General features: G+C 46.6%; 1 pseudogene across 1 annotated transcript in view; it reads right to left on the bottom strand.

Moving 5' to 3' along the window:
* Window positions 1–27,426, bottom strand: part of LOC147884670 (protein NPG1-like) — an 89,841-nt pseudogene extending 62,415 nt beyond the window's left edge. Inside the window, exons 1-2 of the transcript XR_015543557.1 lie at window positions 27,333–27,426; window positions 18,091–18,332 (exon numbers count right to left, since the gene is read on the bottom strand). The product of XR_015543557.1 is annotated as a protein NPG1-like (transcript). The remainder of the gene's footprint in view (window positions 1–18,090; window positions 18,333–27,332) is intronic.
* Window positions 27,427–27,802: the final 376 nt, after the last annotated feature.

Genomic DNA, 27,802 nt, shown 5'->3' with positions numbered 1-27,802 from the left:
ACACGCAAAGCCTCTCAGACCTGACTGCCATGTGCATTATTTGCCAGCCGTTAGTTAAAACAGGATTCCATACAGCCATTGCATGCCTCAACCTGCCAGCACTCCTTACTACAACGCCCTACAGCCCCTTGCATGAGCCGTACCACCTGGGATATCTGCCTAAAAACCCCTGCATCACCATATTTCATGGCAGGAGCCCAATGCCTTCACACTGCAACTTCGAGTGCCCTTGCAGTGCCCCTTGTCCATCCACCCACCATATCTCCCCACATGGCTTCACAAGATTGTTGACACCACCGTGTAGCAGCAGATTTGTGTCCCCATTCAACATGGCAACAACAACTTTAGCAGTTACAAATTTCAATAGCCAGCCTTGCTGCTAGAGGTACTTCAGTTTGAGATGATATAACACCTCCACCTAAGAACCAATTCGATGTTGTTCCCCCAGAGTGTTGGAAATGAGGGATAGAAATACTCTGACCTCTCAACCTCTATGCGGAATAGGAACAGCTTAGTTTCACTGACTCAATGATGCAGACCACGCGAGAGAACCTCACTCAGATGATAGAGTATAGACACCGCATACAAGAGAGAGAATATGAAGAGGCACAAGCTCAAGGTGAGCACAAAAGACCAGCAAAGGGCTGGATCCTAAATCCTGGGATCAGTTCTACTCTTCCTGCTCCACACTGCCTTGTGTATGCTTCAGTAGCTGCTGTGGCTGATGAGAAATGAAGGAGGGGCTCCATTGAGGGCTGCTCAGGCCAACTAGAAGGGGGGCGACCCCTGCCCTAGACCGACCCATTCAAGGCCTTCTGGCCGACCTGGCCTACTAGGTTGCCCTTATGTGCTGCTCCTTTGCAGCCCACAAACCCTCCACCGAGGCACCTATGTGGCAGCCTTCCTACCTCCACAAAACTGGACTGAGATCCCCCCAGCCCCCTATGATCAGATGCCCCTTTGTCCCCACAAATCGAAGGGTCATAGGTGACTGCATTGATCTCTAACACCCCCTCTCAATGACACAACTGTGGGCCGATCCCCATGCGTCGAATGAGGTGCTTCATTTGCTCCCTGGTAGAGCCCTCGTGAAAACGTCAAAAAGTTTGTCAGCAGTCAGACAGTACATCAGCTCCAGGACAACGTCGATGATGAGCTACCGTAATAAGAAGTGGTAATGGACTTCGATGTGCTTTGTCCGTGTGTAAAACACTGGGTTCTTCGCGATGGATATGCAACTCTGGTGGTTGCACATGACCACCGTCGACTCCTCTTGAAACACGTCCATATCCTCAAGTATCCACCTCTCGCATGCCGTAGTGCACACAGCTCGGTACTCCACCTCTGTAGAAGAAAGGGCGACTGAGGGTTGTTTCTTGCCCAGCCAAGAAATGGCCCCTAATGCAAGCACAAAATAGTACCTTGAAGTCGAACGCCTGGTGTCATTGTCACATGTGTAGGTACAGTGAGTATGGGAGCAAGTACAAGAGTCGAGGGAGATAAGCTGTCACGTCAGCTAGATTAAAAAGAAACAAAAGTACAAGGTACTTGAAGGTAGACCCTAGGACTAAGTCTCCTTGGTGTCACAAGGACTAAATGTCCTATGTGGCATAAAAGGCACTAGAACACTAAAGTGCCTATAACTATGCCTACAAGGCACATACCAGGGCCCATAGGGCATCGCTAGAACCGGGAGAAGATGGCCTACAAACCCCCCTCTATGGTATGGGCTGAAGTATACTGGAAACGTCTCAGAATACCTAGCATTTTCTGGTCATGGTGGCACATGTTCATCCAAAAGGACATAGCCACCTATGAATGTACAAGGTATGTCAAATCATGTAGCAAAGAAAACCAAGTGTAAAGCCTGTCGGAAGACTTTGAACTTGGGACGAGGAAGTGCCTTTGTAAACATATCTGCTATGTTGTCCTCTGTGGGAAGGTAGGACAACTCTATGTCTCCTGCTGACAACCGCTCTCGAACATAATGATAGTGAACTTCAATGTGCTTGGTACGCGCATGAAACACTGGATTACACACAATGGCCAAAGCACTCTGGCTGTCAGTGTAGACCATAGTGGAGGATGTCTGGCGAATACCAAGATCTGAGGGTAACTGTCCAAGCCAGACACACTCTACTGTAGCAGTGAAAGCTGCCCTGTACTCAACCTCACAGCTAGATGTGGCAACTGTTGGTTGCTTCTTGTTGAGCCAAGAGATACATGAACTGCCAAGCAAAAAACAATTGCCGGTATGTGACACTCTGGTGTCGGAACAACCTGCCTAGTCACTATCCCTGTAAGCATGCATGGTAAGTGAACTCTGATCACCATAGAAGAGGGCTAAATCCTAAGTGCCTCTGAGATATCTGAAGACTCTCTTCACTGCCTGCCAATGCTGTGAACTAGACATGTGCATGAACCTCCTGAGCTGGGATACTGCATACTGTAAGTCAGGTCTGGTGTGACATAAGTAAATGAGACATCCAACAGCCTACTGGTAAAGAGTGATATCACATGGTGGGCTCCCATCATGAGCTGAAAATTTGAAGCCAGGGTCCACTGGAGTAGAGATTGGCTTGCAATCCTCAAACTGAAAACGATCAAGGAGCTGTCCAATATACTTGGACTGTGACATCATGATACCCCCCTCAACATGAGCAAACTGAATGCCCAAATAATAGTATAGCTGTTCCATGTCTGACATTTCAAAAGCTTGCTGCAAATCAGCCTTGAAAGCTGCAATATGCTGAGTATCTGGGCCCGTGATTAGCATATCATCCACATATAAAATCAGCACTAAAAAATCAGATCCACTCCCACGGACATAAAGAGTGGACTCTGTGGGGCTATTCTGAAAACCAAGAGATAGTAAGTATGCATGAATTTTGGCATACCATGCCCTGGGTGCCTGCTTCAAACCATAAAGCGCTTTTCTAAGCCGGCATACCTTGTTTTCAGAATTAACAACCTCAAAGCCAGGAGGTTGTGTCACATAAACTTCTTCCTGCAAATCCCCATGAAGAAAGGCAGTCTTGATGTCAAGCTGGTGCACTTGCCAATGGTGATGGGCTGCAATGGCAATGACACATCTAATAGTAGTAATCCTGGAAGTGGGAGCAAAGGTCTCCTCAAAGTCAATGCCTTGTTGTTGGGCATACCCTTTTGCAACAAGACGAACTTTGTGTCGATCTATGCTGCCATCAGATTTCCTTTTTTATTTGTAGACCCACCGGGTACCAATGGCATGCTTGCCGGGAGAAAGATCTACTAATTCCCATGTGTCATTTTTGGCAATGGATTGTAACTCAGCTCTCATTGCATTCATCCACTCTTTGCTGTCAAAAGCAACTTTATGGCACAAAGGCTCTTCATTGCAAGCTGTAGCAAGGAGTGCAAACTCAAGAAAGTGACCATGCATCTGTCTATTCCCTGATCTTGTCCGGGCAGCAAGAGGTTGATCTTGTTTGCTGTCCCTCAATGTCTCAAGAAGCCATCTGGGAACTTGCCTTTGCTTTCTATTGACAGCTCTTTCTTCAATCACTGCATCATGAATAGTGGGATCATTTTGTGCTGGAAGAGAAACCTTCAAATCAGCATGGGGTACTAGCTGATCATTGCTTGTTGGAGGGCCTGCAGGAGGCTCATGTTGCAGGTCAAAGTCTTCCTCTGAGGGAGGCAGAGGTAACCAAGAGTCAAAGGCATCAAGCGGAGAGGCAGAGAGGGGGCGGGGGAGCAGGCAGGGAGGGGGCGGAGGGGCAGGGAGGGGGCGAGGGAGCAGGCAGGGGGAGGGGGCGGGGAAGCAGGCTGAGAGGGGGAGGAGAGGAAGCGAGCAGGAAGGGGGCGGGCTGAAGGGGAGGAGGGGGAGGGAGGGAGCGGCTGAGGGAGAGGGAGGGGCTGAGGGCAAGGGAGAGAGGGACGGACGGGCTGAGGGAGAGGGTGCAGCAAGGGAGCAGGGAGGAGCAGCAGCTCGATCAATAAACTCTGTCTGCCTATTCTTTTCAGAATCAACCATGGCCCAAAATATCAGGGTGATAACACATTGTCCTACTATAAAGGACTTTGTGTGTGAAGAAATTCTGAGGGGCGGAAAAAATCTCCTTTATCAAACTCTCTAAAAGATCTATTCCCACTTAAACTCTCGTTAGCGAATTCAAGAGTCTAATTGACTCCCTCAATCTAGCTTTCTAGTTCAGGATCATCCCCACTACTCATGTCAAGATCAGTTCTAACTTCTAAGTGTATCAAAACTACCTAGTAAATCTAATATCTCTATCTCATACTATGGATTTACGTAACACATGTAGATGAAATACATTACTTATAAATCAGTTATTTGGAGGGCACTAACCGATCCCTTAGTTGGAATGAAGTGACCTTCTTCGTAAGACAGTCAACCACCACAAGAATAGGATCATATTTCATATTACCTTGTGCTTTTTAAAGATCAACTGTAAAATCCATAGAAATGCTCTCTCGTCTACTCGATGATATTTTCAATGGTTGTAAGAGGCTAGGTGGTTTCACCCATTATACCTTAATTACCTAACTGAAAAAGGATGTCTCACATATTCATAAATATGTTTCTTCATTTTTGGCAAAAAAAATCATGTTTTATGGGCTCGTACATCTTCTCAACACTTGGATGGGCTATCATCTATGGTAAATCTTACACACTTTAGCCCTTTCTAGATGCCAAGTCGTACTTCAGGTTCTATTACAATGGCCTTGGGCCAAAGGCTTTGGACACAACCGTCCACTCTTTAAATTTTTCTTATCTCGTTCATTAGAAACTGGAAACTCGTATTATGCATACTGTGTGACAACGCATCAGCAACTTTATTTTCCTTCCCTCTTTAATACCGAATCTTCATGTGGGATTCCTACAAGAATTCTACCCAACTAGCTTAGCGGCCACTCAAGCTTGGCTGCTTAAAAAAAATACTTCATAGTATCGTAGTCACATCCACATAAAACTCTGAATCATAAAGCTATTACCTCCATGCTCTCAATGCATGAATCACAGCATACAACTCTTGCTCATGAGGTTGCCACTTCTGTTAAGAGGCAGTTGGCTTCTTGCTTTCAAAGGCTATTGGCCTTCCTCTTGAAGCAACACCGCTCCTACTGCATGACCACTTGCATTGGTTTCTAAGAAAAAATGGTTTCTTGGGATCAATAATATTTAATACAGAGCCTTTACCAGCTACTTTTCCTAATGTGTTAAAGCTTTCTTGTCGATTCTTTCCCCAAGTATAAGGTGTTTTTTTTAGCTTCACTCAGTCAATGGTGACACAATATCAATACATCCTTTGATATGCTTCCAATAAAACTGAACAAATCCTAAGAATAACCACAATGCTATCACATTCTCAAGGATTGGCCAGTCTAATATAGTGGCTACTTTCTTTGGATCCATCTTAATCCCCTCTAGAGTTATATATATCTAGATGAATCCAGGAACATGCCCAAATACAACCATAGTGCAATTTCTATCCAACAATAGTCACTCATAAGGTTAAAAACCATAAACTCCATCACACATAGCAAGGACTAGCTACTATGACATCCCCATTGACGTCATCAGTGCCCAACAATGTGTGTAGACCATAGTATAAACATATGCTTTCATATGTACAAATCCACACACCCACCCATACTTGAGCATCCATTTATGCAAAGGTCTTCATACTCAGTTTCTCTCAGCACTCCAAAGGTGAAGGGCAGACTCAGCCACGACAAAGGCTAGCACTATTGGAGAAGGCTAATTTAAAAGTAGTCCACATTCTCTACAACTACTTGTGAAGACTATATGATTTCATTTTTGTCTCTCGCATACGAGCATCTAAGCAAAAAAATGCTTAGACAATCTAGCTCATAGGGCAATGGACCACTTAAGATAGAAAGAATTTATCACAATATTAGAAGGCCACAACATGGACGAAAACTTCACAAGGTGAAATTTGCATGTCCGCTAATACAGCACAAGCATATATCAACGTCTTCTTCCTAGAGTCGCACACAAGATGTCCAAGCTAATCACAGTATTAGCATTTTCTTCTTTTCTTACTGTCAATGTCAGAAGAGTTGCCATCCTAGGGAATTCTTCTTGTTTTACTTACCCTTACCGAGTTTGCCTTTACCCTTCCCAGAAGAAACGGTAAAATGCCTTTTCTTTACCATTTGTATCATGCAACCACAAGTAAGCCTGCATGGGTAAAGTGATGCACTAAATATCCCACTGTGCTCTCTGGTGGGTATCCATTGCAAGCTCCAAAGTTGGCCTCGTCTCACATTCCTGACTATGTAGTAAAGGAGGAGAGTGTCCCATACATAGATGTTGCATCATTTCATTGCCACTCTCTAGATCCCATGATAGGAGTTGGAGTGGGCATCCAACATAAAGCAAAAGGCGCCATGGATTATCCATGACAAGAAAGGGGTGAGAATCTATGTACCATACGCCATATATACATTCATACATGTGTGTGTGTGTGGTGTGTGTGTGTGTGTGTGTGTGTAGCTCTCCCTTTCTGGGATAGCTTCTTTGTAATATATGACTAAAAGATTCCACACAAAAAAAAAAGTGTGTGTGTGTGTGTGTGTGTAGTATATACATCATGATTGCTTGTAGACGCCGCTCCATAGATCATGATGTATATCTAGCATACATTGAGATTTTCAGCTGATGTAATTTTGGTTGCCTCGTTTTGAGGTCGCTACTCTTGTAATATAATCAATCAAAAGTTTTCACTATAAAAAAAAAAGTGTGTGTGTGTAGTATATATAGGCTGGAAAAGCTTGCGCATACTTCCTTTACAGCAGTTATGTTCGCCCAAAATGCATGGGGGATTGAATATTCTTAATATTCACGCGAATACTCTTGCTCATAAAAGGAAAATGATGCTTCAATTTCTGCATGAAGATCACCCTTGGACTGCTATGATGCGTTTTTTGCTGCTACAAATCACCACCCCTGCTTTTGGTTATTGGAGGCCTACTTAGTGGGATTTTTTGTGGGGAAGTATTGAAGGCAAAGTCAGAGGTTCTCTGAAATGTTTTTGGATTGGAAACATGTTCTCTCAAAGTTGGCTTGGCATGGCCATGACTCCTCGCAGGGCAATTCTTTGAGAGCTGAAAGCATTCACTGGTCCCGGGTTTTTTCTCCACCGTTGGCTTTGCAGGAGCCCAAATGATCATATTTCCTTAATTCAAAAGGGTCTCCTTGTTGGAGATAAGTGCACACTAGGTGTACTATTTCCCTAGTCTACATTTGTCTAGTCTCAGTTTAGTCTTTGTGTCTTGAGTGTGTGCCATGTGGCACCTCTACAATTATCCCATAAGCACTCTTGCTCTATGTCTTGTACTTTGGCCCATATATTCATGGGTCACATCATTGCAATCTATCTAGCTTGTGTCTTGTCTACACTCATCTCAAGGTAACTCTTTGTCCTTCAATCTTGTTCTTATTTCACTTCTAGTCTTCTAGTTTCTAGCTCTTGCTTTTATATTCCTACATGGTATATGAGCCAGCTTCCCTTCCTGTCATCTTCCTCTACATCAGGCCGCCTCTCCTCGGAATCTGCCCGCCATTTTCTGCACGTTTTTCTCCAGCTGCTGGTCGCCCTTCTCTGCCCCGACACTTGCTCCAAATCTGGCCGCTCATTTCTGCTCCTGATGCTGCACGTATTCCTGCTCCAGCTACGGCCATCTTCATATATGCTGCTGTAGCAGCCCTGCAACAGGCCGCCGCCTATCCCTGCAAACAGCCGCTGCTGTTTACCTCTGGCTGCCACCCTATTTCTGTCCCTGTTCATACGTCTACAATTGTCCGCCTGCTGAATCTGCTGCCACTTGCTCTACTCACTTCAGTTCTGCCATCGCCTCCTCTTGAAGAGTCTACAAGGTACTGTGCATTGTCTCTTTCAGTTTGCTGAACAGTCCTTTTTGTTATCCTCATATCTGCAAACTGCTGGTTCCTCATGCTTCGATGGGCTGTCACTTGCTATGGCCTTGACAAGTGGTGAGAGAGCCGGCTTCTTGGATCTCTTCTTTCATTCATTTCTGCAATCTTGTAAGGGAATAGACACTGCCCTTGCATCTTAGCAAGAGGTAAGACCTTCCCACATGGCCTCTTCTACTCATTCTCTCATGTCTATCGACAAATTCAATGGGTCCAACTTTCATACTTGGCAAATCAAAATCAAGTGCCATCTTATGAAAGAAGGTCTTTGGGACGTTGTTCACCGTGCTGCTCCCGAAGATTCCGACATTGAGCAAGTTGTCACTTATGTTTCCACTGCCAAGAACGACAAAGCCTATGCTATCATCTTGCTCAGTCTTAGAGATGATTACATTCATCACATCTCCAACATACAGTCGGCTTCTCAAGCATGGATCACTTTGGATACCCTTTTTGGACCCCGATCTAAAAACCCTAAGATTGCACTTATGATCTCATTCTTTGATCTACATATGCAGGAGGGAGCTACTATAGTCTCTCATGTCAATTATCTTCGCAGTCTTATGGTTCAGCTTGCATTAGTGAAGTCCCCCATCTCCGAAGATATTGCTATTGCTGTGCTTCTCAAAAGCTTACCTGACACCTATGCTACTCTTGTCACTACCTTCAAGTATCACAATAATCCTACTCTTGAAGGTATCATCAATGCTCTCCAAGAAGAAGAAAGAACTCAACAACAAAAGGTAACTGACACTGCATTTTTAGCAAAGAAAGGAAGTTCTAAGGTAAGAAAGCCTTGCACCCATTGTGGCAAAACTAATCATATGGAGAAGGACTGCTTCAAGGCTCATCCATGCACCATTTGTGGCCGTGATAATCACCGGGAGAAGGGCTGCTACTCCAAACCCTCTACATCAGCCCCTGCATCTACCTCAACCCATGTTGCTGCCGCATCTCCATCAGCAGATCTTGCTGCTCATTCCTCATATGATGAGAAGTGGGCTTTCTTATTACTTCATCTTTCTTGTCTACCACTTTGACCACCGATGATGTAGGTCAAGGGGTTCTAGTGTCTTACTCATTCTGCTTTTGGACCTCTCTCTTGTCCCTACCTAAGAGGAAGAGTTTGCCCTTGAGGAGGGAATGTCTTCAAGGTCTATCTGTTTGTCTACAGTCAGTCTTCTGTCTATCTAGTCTTGTTGGTCTGTCTATTTGTCTATCAATCTGACTGTGTTTTGTTTTAGATCCATCTTGTCCCTACCCTTGTGGACCCATATGAGGATATCACTTGAGGAGGGGTGTCTCGGGATCTTTGTCTGTCATGTCTTCTGTCTTGTCTCTCAATCTATCGGTCTTTATGTCTGTCTTCTAGTCTTGTCTTTCTGTCTTCCTCCTAGTGTCCACTTAAGGAGGGTGTTGGAGATAAGTGCACACTAGGTGTACTATTTCCCTAGTCTACATTTGTCTAGTCTCAGTTTAGTCTTTGTGTCTTGAGTGTGTGCCATGTGGCACCTCTACAATTATCCCATAAGCACTCTTGCTTTATGTCTTGTACTTTGGCCCATATATTCATGGGTCACATCATTGCAATCTATCTAGCTTGTGTCTTGTCTACACTTATCTCAAGGTAACTCTTTGTCCTTCAATCTTGTGGAGTTCTCCAGACGCGGAGAGGTCCTCCTAGTTGGGGATTTCAACGCAAGGACAGGTGCACATCAGACATCACTCCTGGACTTCCACTCAGATCCGGTCCTATTACCTGAGATGGACACAGAGGACTCGGGCTTCCCCCGCTCCTCGGCCGACAGTCGCGCTCCCGTTACTGCATATGGGCAAGCTCTTTTGGACCTTGGACGTATACATGATTTGGTCATCTACAATGGACTAGACCGGTGGCCTGCCTCCTCTAGTTTCACATGTTTCCCACATGGCGGAGGAGCCAGTGTCGTCGACTACATTATGGGATCTCCTGCTTTAGCCCCACAGATCACTGACTTCCGTACTGCACCCTTACGCCCAGGAGCCGACCACACTTACCTGTTCTTTCATATCCTTGCGCCTCGAGCCCCTCCCAGCCACACCCCGCACTACACTACCTATCATGATATACACTTTGATCATAACCTCTCACCTGATTACTCAACCCACCTAGCCTCCCTCCTCAGACACATAGACACCATACCCTCTCTAGATCACCGAGCCGCCCTCATCACCCACTCCCTTCACAATGCAGCCTGCCACATTTTTCCTTCCACTACTCGGTCCACCCGCCCTCCACCCGCTGGCTCCACCCCTTGCAATAGCTGGTATGATGACGAGTGTAAAGCATTACGCCGCACACTCCGACTCACGACCCAGCGAAATGCTAGGGCCGACCCACATCTCACCAGGGATTATCGTCGACTAGTCCGTCGCAAGAAGCTAGCCTTCCTGCGCCAGAATGAGGATACGCTACTGAACATTCTGTTTAGTAGCAACTCCAAGCATTTCTAGAGGAAATTCCTAGAACGCCGATCCCCCTCCCCCCTCACAGACACTTCCCTCTGGCACTCCTACGCACGTACACTCTATGATATCCCTGATCAGCCTCCTCCCGACCTCTCAGCCACCCCCCACCCCACTTCTTGCACCCTCTTCACAACCCAGGGAGTCACCCACGCAATGCTTAAGCTTCACAACGGCCGAGCTAAGGATCATGAGGGCCTATGCACAGAGTTTGTTGCCTATGGCATCAAAACTCTAGCCCCCATCCTGGCAACGCTGTTCAATGAAGCTGTCTGCCACGGGTTCCCCAAAGCCTGGACCCTGAACACTATCACACCCATCCACAAAGCAGGAGATCCCATGGATCTAGGGAATTACAGGACCATCATGATTGGACATGTTATGTCCAAGATCAATGCATCAGTGTTAGATGGCGAGGTCAGTGCTCGTGCAGAGGTACAGGGGCTTAGGGCATCCGGACAGGCCAGTTTCAGGACGGATCACTCGACTTACGATCACATTTTTACACTTAGAGGGATCATTGAGGAGGCCAGACACAGGAGACAGAGAGTATATTGTTGCTTTGTGGATTTCCGCAAGGCATTCGACACCGTTCCCCGCGCCCGACTCGTCAGACGCCTGCAGGAGTTAGGCTACGACTCGGAGGTTATCTGGGCAGTAGTAGCTCTCTATGAGCGGGTGACGGGCCAGGTCAGGATTGGCAAACAAGGAGATCACGAGCACTATCGGAGTCAAACAAGGATGTCCCTTGTCACTGACTCTATTTGGCCTCTACATCGACGAGCTCGAGACCACCATCAGGACACTCGGAGGTGCAAGCTGCTCTCTTGCGGAGGCTGTCATCCAGATTCTCCTATACGCAGACGATGTAGTACTACTATCCTCTTCTGCTACTGGTCTTCAGCGACACCTGGATGGACTTCAGGTCTTCTGTGATACACATGACTTGAAGGTCAACCTTGGGAAAACCAAGGTGATGATCTTCAACACTTCCAGACCCGCTATGCACTGAGAGCAGTTCCTCTTCGCCGGCGACCCTGTTGAGATAGTTGACTCTTACACATACTTGGGCGTTGTCTTCTCAGGCCCGATCTTCACGATGCGCCCGGCCATGCAGGCCAGGATCAGCCGGGGCTACGCCGCTCTTGCCAGGCTGGAGCAACAGTGCTACCACTCCCACTTCCAGGACCCGCGGACCAAGTCTCTCCTTTCCCATTCTTTGGTCCGCCCAGCAGGCATGTACGGTAGCCCGTGGTGGGGAGCCGACCTTTCAGACACAGAGTGGGCTCGAGTCGAGCGCCTACAGATACTGATGTTTGCTCGGATGATCCGCAGCAAACCATCGGTACCACACCAGATCATTCTAGCAGAGTTCGGCGCCTCACCCCTACAGCTCGATGCGGCTTTCCAGGCTATCACTTATCTACACAGAGTCAAGGATTTCAGCTCCTCCTCCGACGGTCGCCTCCGCCTACCTTGGCTAGCCCTATCCTCCTCTATGGCCTTATCCGTTGATGGGGACCAGCGATGCTGGTATAGTCGTCTTTCCAGTTGGTTCACCCGACTGGGCCTCGACTTAGACCGGTTGCCTCCTTTTCAGTACAGCCTCGACGCTCCACCATCTCCCCTCTCCCCCACTGACCAGGAGGTCAACCGGCTCATTCGAGCGGATCTGCTCCAGCTCCACACCTGGCGAACATGGTTTCTTCACCCCGAGCTTCCTGTGAAGCTCGACTTCTACCGCCGACATTGCCTCCAGATCTCACAGGAGGACTTCATCACACCTCCGGGTTACACACAGCTTCATCTACCACATGCGCTCCGGATCTCCCTCGGTCAGTTTAGGGTTTCGTCACACCGATTACGGATCGAGAGCGGACGCGCAGAGGGTATCCCACGAGAGGTCCGCCTTTGCCCACTTTGCGACTTGCAGGAGATCGAGTTGGAGGAGCACTTTGCTTTCAGATGTCCTATCTATTATGCCATTCGAGGCCGGTACCACTGCCTCTTCCGCGACGGATTCGGCCCCCTCCCACGCATGCTGCAGTCCTCGGATCAGCGATGCCTAGCCGCTTTCTTACATGAGATGACTCGCCACCGAGATACCTCTCTCCAAGCACGGCGACACGCGCAGCACACACAGCGTGAGGACACCCAGTGGCCCATCACTGATTTCTTCCAGTCACAGGATACCTCTCCTCAGTCTAGCCGACGACGCGGACGTGAGCGAGAGCCAGAGCCACGACAGCTGCGCCAGCGGACAGACTCACACATCCCAGTCCATGACATCTCGTCTCTACTCTCTGCCCGCCCCACCGGGGTTACCGTTGCCCTCATCCACAGGGCCACCCGCCGCCCCCGACGACTGAGCTCGACTAGGCCGCGTGACGTCAGAGGCCAATCATCTATCGCAGGGTTTTTTTCGGCCTCCCATTTGACGGCCCCTCTATGATTGGTCTCTGACGATCACCACCTGCACATATATATTGTATCTCCCCCCTCTGCCCCATTTTTGGTGCCCCCCCCTTCTTTTTTGTATCATCTGGAGGTAGACACATATTTTTTGTATCAGGACTAGACACACCGTCCTTCATAACCTCTTTTTTTGTAGAAATGGTTGGCTGGCCCGTTTTGAGACCGCCACCGTTATGCTCATTGTATCAGTTATCTTTAGTCTCATAGACCTTCACGGTCTCCCGAAGACTTTAATAAACTTTCTTTCTTTCTTTCTTTCTTTCTTGTTCTTATTTCACTTCTAGTCTTCTAGTTTCTAGCTCTTGCTTTTATATTCCTACATCCTCTGTAGCTGATGTCATTCATGATGACGGGACTCTCTTATCCTTTCCATTGGCTGCTGGAAAATATGGGTTAGGGATGCCTTATTGCCCTATATGGCAGGCTATTACTCGTATGTTCCACTCTTTTCAGCCAGTACCGCCTCCAGAACTTCAAGATAGGCTTCAAGATTGGACTCTTCTTCCACTAATTTCGTCCATTCGTCCTTTGAAGCTGTTTCATATTATCGTGTCCTCTTTATATAAAGTTTTATTACCCCCACCTTGGGCTTCAATTCCAGCAAATAAGATTTGGAGATTGGATTGTCCAGTCAAATGGTGGCGGCGACGCTTGAGGCAGATTTGGCATTCCAAGCTCCCTCTCCGGCAACAAGTCTTTTTTTGGCACATTCAATTGGGGGTTTTTCCCTCTGGACACCTACTCTCATGCCGGCATATTGATCCAGCTATTTGTCGTCGTTGTTGGCACCCAGGGAGTCTATATCTTATATTTTCTGGCATTGCCCTAACCACTTGTGATTTCATCGACATTCTTCAACAGAGATTGAGTTTGTGTTTTCCTCATGCTACTTTCGGCAGGTTCTTCTGGCTTTTTGGGATTTATCCTCGCCGACCTGAGTTTGACTTGTTCTTTTCCTGGGTTCGTTACTGGGCACTTTGGACTCTCTGGAAAGATAGAAGCCACAAAGTCTATGGTGATCCTAGCTTTTCTACTTTCATTTTCTCTTTGCAACAATCTCTATTTGATTGCCTGCAAACTCACTACATAGAGTATGATGTATATTTGCCCTACAGTGAAATTTTCTCTTGATGTATTTTCCAGCTATCTAGTTTGGGATTTATGTACTTTGACATATCCCATTTTGGGATAGCTACTTTGAAATATAAACCAAAAAGTTTTCACCCCAAAAAAAAAAGTGTGTAGTATATATATGTATATGTATATAAATGTATATCTATCTTGTTAGAAAATACCCAACAGAGGGTACGCACAGCGGAAGACTGATAGTAATGCCCAGGAGCTCACACAGTGTGGTGTGGGTGTGGAATCACAAACTTCTTTACTTATGTGCATTCAATAGATGTGCAGACTCATCAATAGACAATGAACCGGCCAGATAGAGAAACCACCAAAATAAATATTTCCGTCCAAAACTATGGACACAATACAAGAGAGATAGATCCAGAGTCCCACCAATGGTGTGGTACTCCGATCTTACCACAAGGTCCTTCTCCTATCTGCCAGTTATCTCTAGACTCGAGCCCGCGTGCTCCACCTCGAGCGTCTGTAGACTTTCCATCCAGTGTGTTCTCCTCCACCTACTGCCTGTGAATCAGCCTAGGTGGGCAGCCCCTGCCAAGCTTTGTCTGCTGCACACAGGTCCCCTTGGTCCTCCTGAATGTAGGCTCCAAGATAACTGTTCCACTGCTCCAACCTGCTTGTGAATGGCTGCTCCACAAGATGATGATCTCAGCACATTGCTGCCCTAGAAGACAGCCAAGGTCCAGCCCTTCCTGGCTAAGTCTGCAGCCCTTGTTGCACTCTCTCACCTCCTGTAGATAGGCCCAGAGAGTAGGCTTCCTGCTGCTCCTTTCTGCCCTGGAACTGCTGGTTGCTGGATAATGAAATGAGGCCTGTGGCCTCTGCTTTTATAGGCCCCAAGGGCCCCTTGAAGTAACTGACCAGCCAGCCCTAACTGGGCCGACTGGCTGGTCTGTTTGGGCCGACCAGTCTGCCCCAAAACCAGCCCTTTAAGGGCTCCAAAACTAGGGCCCTTTGGCCCACACTTCTAGGGCTTTTGGCCCTCCAATCTAGGCAAGGGCCCAGCCTATTTAAGGCATGCCTCTGCCCACTGGCAGCCCCATTTGCTGCTCCACCAGGCCCCAGCCATGTCAGCGCCTGTTCACCCTGCTCTCCTGACCCGCCTGTACCGCACCTTTGCTCCAGCCTTCTGGTCATCTGCATCTGCTCCGTACCTTGCTTCCAGCCCTCCGTACTGGCCCGTACAGTTGTGCTGTCCGCCTGCACGTCTGCTGCAGATACTCGCAGCCCAAAGACCTCCCTCCAGGCTCTCCAAGATGCTCTTGAGCAGTGCTGCCCACATGACAGCCTTGCTGCTGTCCATGTGGCAGCCATCTCTTCACTCTTGGCTGTGAGGTGCTGCCCATGTGGCAGCCCCCTCTCTTTCACTCCTCTAGGCATCTTCTGCCCTAGGTCTCCCTCCCCCACGCTCTCCTCATATGGGGGCTTACAGATGGGGAGGTGACCTTTCCAACATATCTATCTATCTATCTACATATACATATACATATATATGTACATGTATATATATGTGTGTGTGTGTGTGAGAGAGAGAGAGAGAACCTAGCTCTTCGGCAACAAGTTTTCTTATGGCAAGTCTGGACAGATGTTGGCCCGTAGACACATTGCTCATGCTCATTGCCCCAGATGCTTGAGTTCTCAGGAGACAGTGCCTCATTTATTCTGGTTTTGTCCATGTTCTCGTGAGTTCATTGATCTTCTTCGGCAGCGCCTGCGAGCGAGATTCCCAACTAGTTCTTTTGGGAAGTCTTTCTGGCTCTTTGGTTTTCATCCACCTAGACTGGAGTTTCATCTTTTCTTTGTTTGGGTTCGCTATTGGGCACACTGGAGTTTATGGGCTCTTTGGTTTTCATCCACCTAGACCAGAGTTTCATCTTTTCTTTGTTTGGGTTCGCTATTGGGCACTCTGGACTTTATGGACAGACAGGAACTGTAAAGTCTTTGGTGATCCCATATTTTCCTTGTTTGGCTTTTTTAAGCGTTCTCTGCAGCAATCCTTCTTTGATTGCTTGCAGACGCACTGCATAGATCATGATGTATATCTAGCATACACTGAGATTTTCAGTTGATGTAATTTTGGCTGCCTCGTTTTGAGGTTGCTACTCTTGTAATATAATCAATCAAAAGTTTTCACTACAAAAAAAGTGTGAGAACCTAGCTCTGAGCTGGGTGATAAAGTGAGAAAACTGCTCCCAGAGAAGTCTATGCATCATAGAGTGTGCCCTCCAATAAACCCTAGTCTACCCTATTATAGGCCTTCTCAACGTCAAGCGCCAGAATGACCAAGGGCTGATGACACTCCTTAGCCCGTTCAATTGCTTGCCAAAATGAGAAGATGCTCATGTCCTATACGAAGCATGTCTGACTGTCCTATATTGAAGATGCTCTCTTGTCCTATACAAAGCATGTCTCAGTGTGATGAACAAGGGCAGATAGGAGGGCCAGGCGTCTAAGGCTTATTGCCTTGGCCACGATTTTGCAAGCAACACCGAGGTGGATGATAGGCCTGCACTAGAAGATGAGGCCCCTATCCCCTTCTTTGAGGATGACTCTCCCACTATCCCAAATCTGAAAGTCCCATTGACTGCAGATGTGATGCCATCATCCCGTCGGCACTTGCTTTTCCGTAAGGCAAGAGGTGCCATTCTAAGCTCGTGTCATGAAGGGGGCATCCAAGCAGAAAAACAGAGAAACAAGTAGAAATCTGTAGCAATCTATCCGAGTACCAAGGGGTCTATCTGAAGAACTCTTGAGGATCCTGTAGTTTTTGACAGCCTCCACAATGGGTACTTAAAAGCCCTACAATCGTGGCATGAAGGCTACTTATGACAAATGGAATAGCACAAACATTCAACAGAGACAGAGACTCTAATGTGGAGGCACACGATGTGAAACCCCAATCCTACACACTCACCTCTCTCTGAACTAGCACAACTATTTACTACTTTGCAAAAGACTAAGGCTCTCTAGTTCTTGTCCAACTGGCTTAGACTACCTCAAACAATCATCCCTTTGAGCCAAAGGTGCGAAGCTCTAGAGCATAGGAACAGCTCACATTAGCATATTCACGAGTAAAGAATGACCACTCTATGCCACTTTTCAGACTTATGTTGACTCTTTGCCCTCATTTTTTCCCTTGGGCTACAATTAGGCAGCTTTATGAAACTCTTTGATGCAATCATTGCAGGAACTGCCCAAGGGTAACACAATAAAATGCCGACTCCAAATGTTAGAAATAATCTTGACTGTCTATATAACATATATACGTGCTGTATTTTAATATCCCATCACTGTCAACACAATTACAGATCCTGCAGTCCATACCTTTGGTACAGTTCTTGAACTAGGAAATAATTAAAACAGATCAATAACCTCAGTCGAAGCTCATTATGAGGGTATTTGGTTAATAGTCCATATTTAATCACAATCCTTATGGCACCGCTTTCACTCTATGTAACTCACATTTTTGCATTGAAAAAGGTTACATCTATCAAAACTCCAATTCTGCAATATACCTAGATGAATCCAGGAACATTCCCAAACTCATCCTCTAAAAACACAACATAGTGCAGTTTCAATCTCATGATAGTCACTCACAAGGTTGAAAACCATAAACTCCATCATGCATAGCAGGGACTAGCTACTATGACATCCCCACTGACGTCATCAGCGCCCAACAGTGGGTGTAGACCAGTGGGTGTAGACCATAGTATAAAAATATGCTCTCACACAATTCTGCAATATTGGAACCAAATTTTTGTACCTTCAAACACTAATGCTTACCCATTTCAATCAGGGAAAAAAATTTAGAAATGAGCACAACCAGAAAAAAAATCATGCTAGACTCCATGAATGCCACATTAATCATAATCTACTTAGTATGCCTCTCACACCTTCAGCTTCATATAAAGGTTCTTTGAAAAGTTCAATAATAGCAAGCCACTTCCTTGACCTTGTCTTACATCTTTGGCATGGTGACAGCTTTCAGACGGAAAAATTGTTACCTCAAAGTTGAGTGATAAAGCTTCACGAAGAGAGGATTCTGCCTCTTCAATATTGCCTTCATCAAGTTTCGTCTCACCCTCAATAGTCTTTGCCGAAAGGCCACTAGCAGCAATTTCTTCAGCTGCCATTACATACACTGCTTCTTGATCACCTTTGAATTGCTCACTTGAGCAAGTGCATATCAGCTTTAATCCCATTATGTTATACAATCTTCTATTGCAAGGTCCACTAGCCACATGACCTGCACACCCAACAACAGCAATGGATAAGAGAGGGACGTGAAGGTCCTTTTTTATGCTTAGCTCGCCCCTTATGGCAACGAAACGGTCTACTGTGTCGAGTGTTTGGGACGGAAGAGACACAGAGAGAGAGAGAGAGAAGAAGAAGAAGAAGAAGAAGAATATATTATCGTCCTCTGAAGACCAAAACCGGCCTATGGGACCTGAGCAATACAATATCACAAGTACATGAAAGCTCCTCCCGAAGATGGGAGGGTGGAAAGAGAGAGAGAGAGAGAGAGAGAGAGAGAGAGAGATTTATTAACGTCTGCTGAAGGCCATATGGGCCTATGAGACAAAGGTACACATCAAGAAAAGAAAACTACCACATCTCGGGAGTCTCAGGGCATCTCCTAGAGAGTGCATAAAGCAACTCTCATAGTTACTATAGATCATACCTATATTCTAGTGCTATCATAGTGTGACCTTCATTACATCAGTTAAGACTGAGAATCTTTGGGCGTCGATTTGAAATTTCAAATCAATGTTTGCCCTTCACAGTAGACCGCCCATTTTCTTGCTTCTTTCAATTTATTGAGTTCAATAGATCTTTGATTGAGCTGAGTCAGAGGGAGTTCTTTAGATATCCATATCTTCGTACCCTTGAGCTTATGTGTTTGCTGTAGAATCTTGATCTTGACTACCTTGTCACTGATGGAGACTTGTACCTGTGTCCCCTTTTGCTGGATATTCCAGATAGCATCTGGATCTCATTTCACTTGTGGGATCTTCTCATTGAGGTAATCGATTTTTGTCTTCTGTGTATGTACTTGTGACTTGGTAGCCATCTCGTAGTCCCCCCACGCATAGGATCAACATGTTAGTTTCTCTGGTTTCTTGCTCTTTCACCTCTTTGTAGAGGTCATCTTTGTTCAATTCGCTGTTCACATCTGCTGCCATCTCTTGTTTCATGATTTACTCGAGTATCGTCAATTTCTTTCACTTTAGATACAAGCTGTGGACTGTGGTGTTGGAGGGGATGTGCTACACTGTTGCAGCACCTCCTTGATGACTTCTAGCTTTCCACTATCCTCTAGATCATTTCATGAGCTGCAAGCTGAAGCTTGAGTTCTCAGGCTTCAAGTTCTGAATAGTCAAGTCGGCAGGCCTAGTTGCATGATGTTCGAAAAACCAAATGGTGATCCTATCAAAGCCTTTCAGGTGAGATATGGGATTTGAAAGATCGAGGAAGGATGATCATGCCTGTGGAAGACCAGTGGGTGACTGCATTATTCCAGAGGCAGCTGGAGGTATTCCTATCAGTGGGGATTTATCTGGAGCAGCCACAAGGATCTCACTGTATGGGGAATCAAGGACCTGAATATGGATAGTGCCCGTTTGAAGGTGGGTTAGAACAGACCCCTAAGGCAAGGTGCTTTGCAGATCCAAGCTGTCCTCAGTTATTGAGGGGAATAGCTGGATAGTCATCCGTAAGATAGATGATAGCCTCGATATTTGCAGAGGCGACAAGATGGTGACTTCATGGTTGAACCTGTTGATGGTATCTAGAGTGCAGGAAGACATTGGCATGTTCATGATCGGGGAGTGTGGTATCATAAGTGGTTGGTGCTATGCACAGACAGTACTTGCGAACCAGGATGGTTTGCTTGTACAGATCTGGACCTTGAAGCAGAGCTGTGGAGTCATGGACCAAAATACGAGGACACCTCCAAGTTTCTACAAGCTTCTCCATGGGAGCTGATGGAGCATCTGGATCGACAACACATGGGTGTTGGCTCACCATGGGTTAATGAGAGGGGGTGTTGGAGCAGATTGTTCACCTCCCCAATTCAGCCACCATATGAGGAGGACATGGGGGAGGATGGCATACAGCATAGGATGGGATGAAGGGGGATGGATTAGGGATGCCATGTGGGCAGCCTCTGCTGAAGACCTGAACTAAAGCAATATCATTCTCAGCATTATCATTTTCAATGCTGCCCTGTTCCAAGCTTGATTGGAGCAACTATCACTCTTAGATCTGCAGCATTGCAGCTCCTTTTTTTACTGCAGACACTAGTTCAAGATTGTTGCCTTCAGTTGTAGTGACATGTCAGATATCTCATTGCTCCTGCCTCTTCACTCTCAGCAGTGCAGGGGTATCGTCTTTCTATAGCTTGCCTATATTGCTATCTGTAGTAGCATTTTCATACATCATGGATTCAAACAAGAATATCACAATGTTGAAATTCGAGGGAAGGAATTTCCCAACATGGCCGACAAAGTTTGGCTTCTACTGATGAGGGTGCGTGGAATGTTGTCAAGGGCATTGATAAGCAACCTGCAGCAGCTCAAGGTGCCAAGAAGATTCGTGTCTGGCAAGACAAGAACGACAAAGCTCTCATACTCATCAGGCTCGGCCAAGCAAACAGCCTCATTCATAATGTGGATTCTAACAAATGTGCCAAGTACGGAAATATTCTTGGCAACAAAATTATCAAATCCAAAGCCTTTCTCAAGCAGAATTTGTTTGGTCTAAAAATGAATGAGATTGATGCTTTGGGAGAACACTTAAAGTAATCTTGGCTCTATTTTCCAACAACTCTCTGCTCTGGGAGTACATGTGGATGAAGATGATAAGAAGGCAATCCTTCTATACAGCATAGAAGATGTCTCCAAGTACTCTATAATATGACTTATCTCTGAGTGGCTCAAGAGACATCTTTTAAAGACATGACTACAATACTTAAAGAAGACTGGCGGCATAAGGAGCAAGCTAAAAAACCATTCAATCCTGACATAACTATGGCTGTCAACTGGAAGAGGAAGAAAGACCAAAGAATCAGGTGTACTTATTGCAAAAATCTTGGACATTAGGAAGAAAGATGCTTCAAAAAGATGGCCCAAGAGCAGTAAAAGAGACATGCTAACCTTGTGCAAGAAGAAGAAGATGACCATGAAGCAGAAACATGCACAGCAGTAGAAGACAGCTTTCACAGCAGTTTCAAATCTCTCTTATTGAGGAGCCCGGGATGCCCTCAAAACTGAATGCAATAATCCGGCGTGTGTTCATTTTGCCTTTATATTATAAAAGGCTCCATCATTTGCATACCCCTACTTAGAGCAAGGGGGCGGAGGGGTGGGCGGGGGGACGTGCCACGTGGGCGGGGGGATGTGGGCGGGGTGGGGGGGTTTGGTTTGTCATGAGTGGTCAAGCTCTTATATCAGGCCTGACATGAGAGATCAGGTATTGGCATCGGGGTGTTCTTTTGTATCACATGATTGCAGTTTAAAGCTCAAATCACCATGGCTATTGAAGGTTTCTCAAACAACACACAATTTCACTTTGAAGGACAGCTTATGGATAATTTGGAGCTATGTGTGTGTTTGTGTGAGTGTCCTAGTGGCTTGAATGAGTGTGTTGCCTCTTGGTGAGTACAAGTGTCAAGGTAGGTGAAGTGTGTGACATCATAGCTTAGATCATTGGTGTGGTGTCAATGGATAAGGCTTTGTGTACTTTGCACATGAATCAATAACACAGTGATCAAAGTAATGTAATCTCTCCACCAGACACTCTCTCCTTGCCCTACGCAGCATTATTCCTGGCACCATGCATTTCTAACACATTTAAGGCTGACACAAGGGCCGGAAACAAGCCAGCCTTGAGCCCACATGAAGGGCCAATGGGCTGGGCAAAGGCCAACACAAGAAGCAGCAGCAGTACCAGAGTTGGGGCCATTTATAGGCCCTGGTACTGGTTGGAAGCAGGTCGTCCAGCAGCAGCACACTGCAGCATGCAGTCAAATACAGCTGCAGCACGTCAGGGCAAAAGTGTTGGAATGGTCACCTCCCCATCTGTAAGCCCCCATATGAGGAGAGCGTGGGGGAGGGAGACCTAGGGCAGGATGTGCCCCAAAAGAAGAGAGGAGGGTACCTGGCTGATCTGCAGGAGCATAAGGTGGAGCAGAGGACAGGAAGAGGCCATGAGCTCACGGATGATATCAGCAACAGTACGGAACAGTACAAAGCTGAGGCGCACACGTGTGGGCAGATCAGGGAGCCAAGAAATAGCGCAGCATAGTGGGGGTCTATGGGCAGGTATACAGCCTGCAGCAGGGTCTCCAGCAGCAGCAAAGGGGAGCCTAGCAGCAGCCCAAAAGGGCCTGGCTAGGGCCCTTATATAGGGCTGGTTGGGCTAAGCCAACCAGGTCGGTTGGGCCAGCCAACCAGGTCTGTCCAGTCGGCCCATTTAGGGCTGGCTGGTCGGTCCATTTGAATGGGCCTTGAGCCCTATAAAAGGAGAGGCCTTGGGCCTCATTTCATATCCAGCAGCCAGCAGTTCCAGGGCAGAAAGGAGCAGCAGGAAGCCTACTCTCTGGGCCTATCTACAGGAGGTGAGAGAGTGCAACAAGGGCTGCAGACTTAGCCAGGAAGGGCTGGACCTTGGCTGTCTTCTAGGGCAGCAAGGTGCTGTGATCTTCATACCTTCTGGAGCAGCCATTGACAAGCAGGTTGGACCAGTGGAACAGCTATCTTGGGGCCTACATTCAGGAGGACCAAGGGGACATGTGTGCTGCAGACAAAGGTTGGCAGGGGCTGCCCACCTAGGCTGATTCACAGGTAGTAAGGTGGAGAAGAACAGACTAGACGGAAACTCTACAGACGCTCGAGGTGGAGCACGCGGGCTCGAGTCTAGAGATAACTGGCAGATAGGAGAAGGACCTTGTGGTAAGATCAGAGGACCACATCATTGGTGGGACTCTAGATCTATATCTTTTGTATTGTGTCCATAGTTTTGGACAAAAATATATTATTTTGGTGGTTTCTCTATCTGGCTGGTTCATTGTCTATTGATGAGTGTGCACATCTATTTTATGCACATAAGTTAAGAAGTTTGTGATTCCACATCCCACACCACACTGTGTGAGCTCCTAGGCATTACTATCAGTCTTCCGCTGTGCGTACCCTCTGTTGGGTAATTTCTAACAAAAAGACAGGTGCCAGACCAGGTCAACAGCAGGCTGATCAACTCGGCCATTTTAGGGCTGGGCCAGCTAGACGGACAGTCTGATCAGGCAGATCTAAAGGCCTAGTGCCATATAAAAGGGCCCCCTTGGAGGGGGATTCAGCATTTCAGTCTGCAGTTGTTTTAGAACCTTCCAAGGAGCACACAAGGAGGCAGATCTACCCAGGCATAGGAGAGCCTGTTGAAATGGAGCCGGTTTTGATGCCTTACCATAGCGACATTGTGCAGTAGGTGTTGATACATATGTTGGCATTTTTTGTAGTTGGTTCTTCATATCAAATACGTATTCTTTTGGCTGTATATCTGAGCATTCTGTATCTAGATCTGAAGTGTCTTTACATACATGCATGCAGACGGAGTCAGTTGGTTGCTGAAGTGACGTTGTGTGATATCACTCTATCTGTCTTGCCGGATGGTACTTTCAAGAGGTACCTAGCTTGTTGCAATGGCAAGCAACATGACATTGAGTTTCCGGGATATTATTTATTTTACTGGAGACTTCAATAGATTGCATTGTTTGTACAGGAATTCTCAATTGGTGAGTTGGTGAGCAGTGGACCTGATGGGGATGCTTCTCCAGGTTGGCCGAGTTGCATGATGCTGGAAGGACTAAGTGGTTATCTTGTAGAAACCTTTTAGGTAACAACCTGGGATCTAGACAACCATAGGAGGATAATCGTGCTTGTGCAGGACCAATTGGTGACCGAATTTCTCCAAAGACTACTCAAGTGATTCCTCCCAGTAACGATTTACATGGTGCAACCACAAGGATTCCACTACGCAAGGTTTCATGGACCTTTTTGCAGATGGTTCGGGTGCATGGTCAGGTTGGAACAAACATTAGAAAAAAAATGCTTTGCAAGGTCAAGCTGTCCCTAGTTTTTGAGGGAGACAAGTGGATGGCTATTTGTCGGATGGACAATGGCCGTGACGTTTGGGGAGTCAACGAAATGGTGATTTCATGGATAAACTGGTTGATGGTACGTAAGAGTGCACAAAGAAGCAGGCATACTTGTTGGAAGTTGCGGTACCATAGGCGGTTGTAATTGGGAGTTGCGGCACCGTAGGCGGTTGGTGCTGCATGGAAGAACCCGGTTCTGCCATTACGGAGCCAGAATTGGAAGAGCAAGAGCTGCAGAGCCGTGCATCGGAGATTGAGGACACCTTCGAGAGCTTCTCCATGAGAGCTGATGGAGCAACTACATCGATACGTGGGTGTTGGCCCATAGAGAGTGGCTGCTGGAATAGAATCGTCACCTCCCCACCTGCAAGCCCCCATATGAGGACATGGGGGACGAAGGTGATGGAGAGGAGCTGCCACTAGGCTGCCACATGGGCAGCACATAGATATCCGTTTTAGGGAAGCAACATGGGCCACCCTGGTCAGTGCTTAGGGCTGGCATAAAGCCCAAAGTTTGGCACCATGTATGAAGCCGAATATAGCCCAAACATGTGCCCATGGAAGGACCAGAAAAAGAGCATCAAAGGAGCCAGAGATGTGGGCCCAGCACACTGGCTGGCAGCAGCAGAAGTTGCAGGACAGGTCGGGTAGAAAAGAGGCCACAAACCTGTCAGCCTGCCACGTGGCCAGTCAGCAGGCTGACAGACTGAGCTAGCAGTCTGTCGCCTGTTTGGATTGGCTGGTCTGTAGGGCTGGTCGGCCATTCCTGGGGGGAGTCATTCTGCCAGATTTTTGGGCCTTCCGGGAGCAAACCCTTGACGCAGGGTAGAAGAGTCTATTTGTAGGGCAAGGGGGTGAGCAGGAGCCTCATCTCTAATGGATACTGAAGCCTATAGAAAGGTGCATGGTGAAGAGGAAGAGTCTACAGCGGGCGGTGCAGCATACAAGGCCATTTTGGGTGCCTTATCTCAGCTGGAATATGCTGCAGGTCTTGGTACAGTTTTTGTTTTGTACTCAAATTCCTAATTTATGTAAGTATTCTTTTGGCTGTACATCTGAGTGTTTTGAAGTGTTTTACATGCACACGGAGTGAGTTCTCATGTGACATTGTGTGATCTCGGGAAAGTCGTCCACTGCAGGTTGGTTGTAGCAAGCAAGCTCTCTGTTGTTCCATACCTAGCGGAGTAGCGAAGTAGCGTCTTGTTTTCTCTGACACAATTTATAAAAGTAGAGCAGATGGTGGTGAGTGGTGATGTGGATGCCACTCCTTAAAAACAGCTTGAGGGGGAGTCTTGTATATTTGACTACTACCAGGCTGTATATCTAACGTGCAGGGGGAACTAGTAATTCAACAAATGGCTAAGCCTAGAGTCAGTCAGTGGAAAGCTTCCGAAAAATCTTAAGGTATGTGAAAGGTACTTAGCCACACCTTTCCTTCCAATTGAACACTATTAGCTTCAGTTTCTTAATCTCAAATCACATTTGCTCCGTATTCTTCTGTGATGGCCTCTTCTAGGTCATGGTCCCATTCAACCTTCATCATGAAAGCACTCAACTATGTGGTGATTTTCTCCACAACCAAAACGTTTGATGGGGCTTGAACTGTTTGGGCCTCAGTTGGTTGGTGTATAGTAGTATTGTAATTGAGTGTTTCACTCAGCTCGTTACCCCACTGATGACTTCTTGTTGATCCTCAAGATGCTCTCTCCCTGGCAACAGTACCCAATAATCAACCTTTTCCATGAGGTATAGTGCTGGCCAACCTTGCAATGTCATCGTATGCCCAAGGTCATATTCCATTGAGAGGGTAGGCTGAGAATGTTCAAGGGTTCAGGTTATCAGCGATGTAGCAAGATCCTGCAGGGGTTTATGCTTAGGTGAATCACAGGTATAAGATTAGAAGAGATGGGAATAAGGGTTCAGAATTAAAGGGTAGGAAGAATGCAAGTTATAAGTTGTAAAGAGGACAAGGGTAGAAGCTGGTGTAGGCTACATGGAAAAGTCCAAGGATTTAAGAGAAAGGTCCAAGGGGAAAGGGGAGGAGGGAGTTTAGATAGGGTAGAGGGCTGCTTATCACGAATGGTGCTTGACTTGCAATAGTTCTGCGGATGATATGGAATCGCCAGACCTCTAGTTGTCAATGATACTCACTTAGAGGCTCCTATTTCGAGGGGAGGTATGTCTCGTATTTTGCAATTTAATCTATGGGGGCAGGTGCAAATGCAGCATCTGAAAAACGTTGTGATTGGAAGTGCCAGAAACGTCCCTGCAAAAGTAGTGCAAATGCAAAAAACCTCGCTGTGAATGCAGAAGGGCACAACACCACACCAACCACTGCCAGACAACAAGGAGGAGCACACCAAGGGCACTAAATGTCATCAGGGTCAAAAGCCCTTTCTTATTTCTATTTATACATTTTGGGGGAGGGATTAAACGCAGCCTAATGAACATTTACAAGGGCTCTGCCTTTGGGCGTTTCTTCCAATTCTAGCCTCTACATGCTCCAATAAAATAGGCATCTCGTTTCAAGAAAATTTGATAGCATGGCCTTTATGCATTGGACTAGAACCTTTTATTTCCGGTTTTTGATTCTCTCCGGTTTTAGAATGTATAGCTCTTTTTATGTACACGGCATGGCCTGTATGCAGTCTTTTGCTTCGAAAGCATGCTCTTCCAATTCTATATTTGATCCAATAAGCACAATTGATTTCTTATATATTTTAGCCTCTCCCCTATCTCCGTCGTTTGCTTGCTCCGGTCCTTGTGCCTCATATGTGTTCATCTAGGCCACGGCCTTCAGCTTTCCATTCCCTGACATTTATAACGTTCCTCGTCTGCGCGCGAGCGAGAACCTGTGCCCACCTCTTCTCTTAGCCCACCCCGGAGAATCCTACTAGATTGTCCACGTAATGATGGTTCTCGATTAGACCCTCACGTGATTACCGCATCACATCACTACAACTCACGTATTGCTCGTCTCTCATCAAATGGCAATAACTCGGAAATCAATGGATTGGAGCATGCAGATTCCAGCTGTAAGCATTAAGGATTTGTCAGTTTCTTTATTTGTTACAGTAGAGAATTTTATTTACTTACCTGCACCGATTCCACGAAAGCCTAAACGTTGTGAACACTGGATGGCTGAGTGTTAGGAGAAGCTGCGTGATGCCTCTTGAGCGTCCGTTGTCTGAGCGGTCCTAAGGATTTTCCTAAGAAGCTATGACACCTTGATAACAGAGATCTCATGAGACATTTGCCGTCATAAACAAGCTTAATAGAAAGACCTCAAAAATCTCATGACACATTGCCGTCCAAGCTTTCCTAAGACAATATGACCTGCAACACTATGGTCCTCACGACACATTGCCGGCCTTAGGATTCCTTAAGACAAAAAGACTTAGATTGCCTGGGTTCAAACTTCAAAACTTTGGAGGTTCAAATACTACTAGTTGTTACCTCAGGTCAAATACAAGGGGCCGGACAAGGGGTGAGAGGGAGCAGGTGGGGGGAGGGCGGCTAGGGGGGGCCCGTAAACTTTCTCATGCTATCAAAAGAGGTATCTTTTT

Source organism: Dipteris shenzhenensis, chromosome 26 (genome assembly GCF_047967505.1).
Source record: "Dipteris shenzhenensis isolate YYH24624 ecotype China chromosome 26, Dip_SZ_1.0, whole genome shotgun sequence".
NCBI classification, from domain to species: Eukaryota; Viridiplantae; Streptophyta; class Polypodiopsida; order Gleicheniales; family Dipteridaceae; genus Dipteris; species Dipteris shenzhenensis.
Note: the sequence above shows the minus strand (reverse complement) of the source record. Positions and strands in the feature narration are given on the sequence as shown.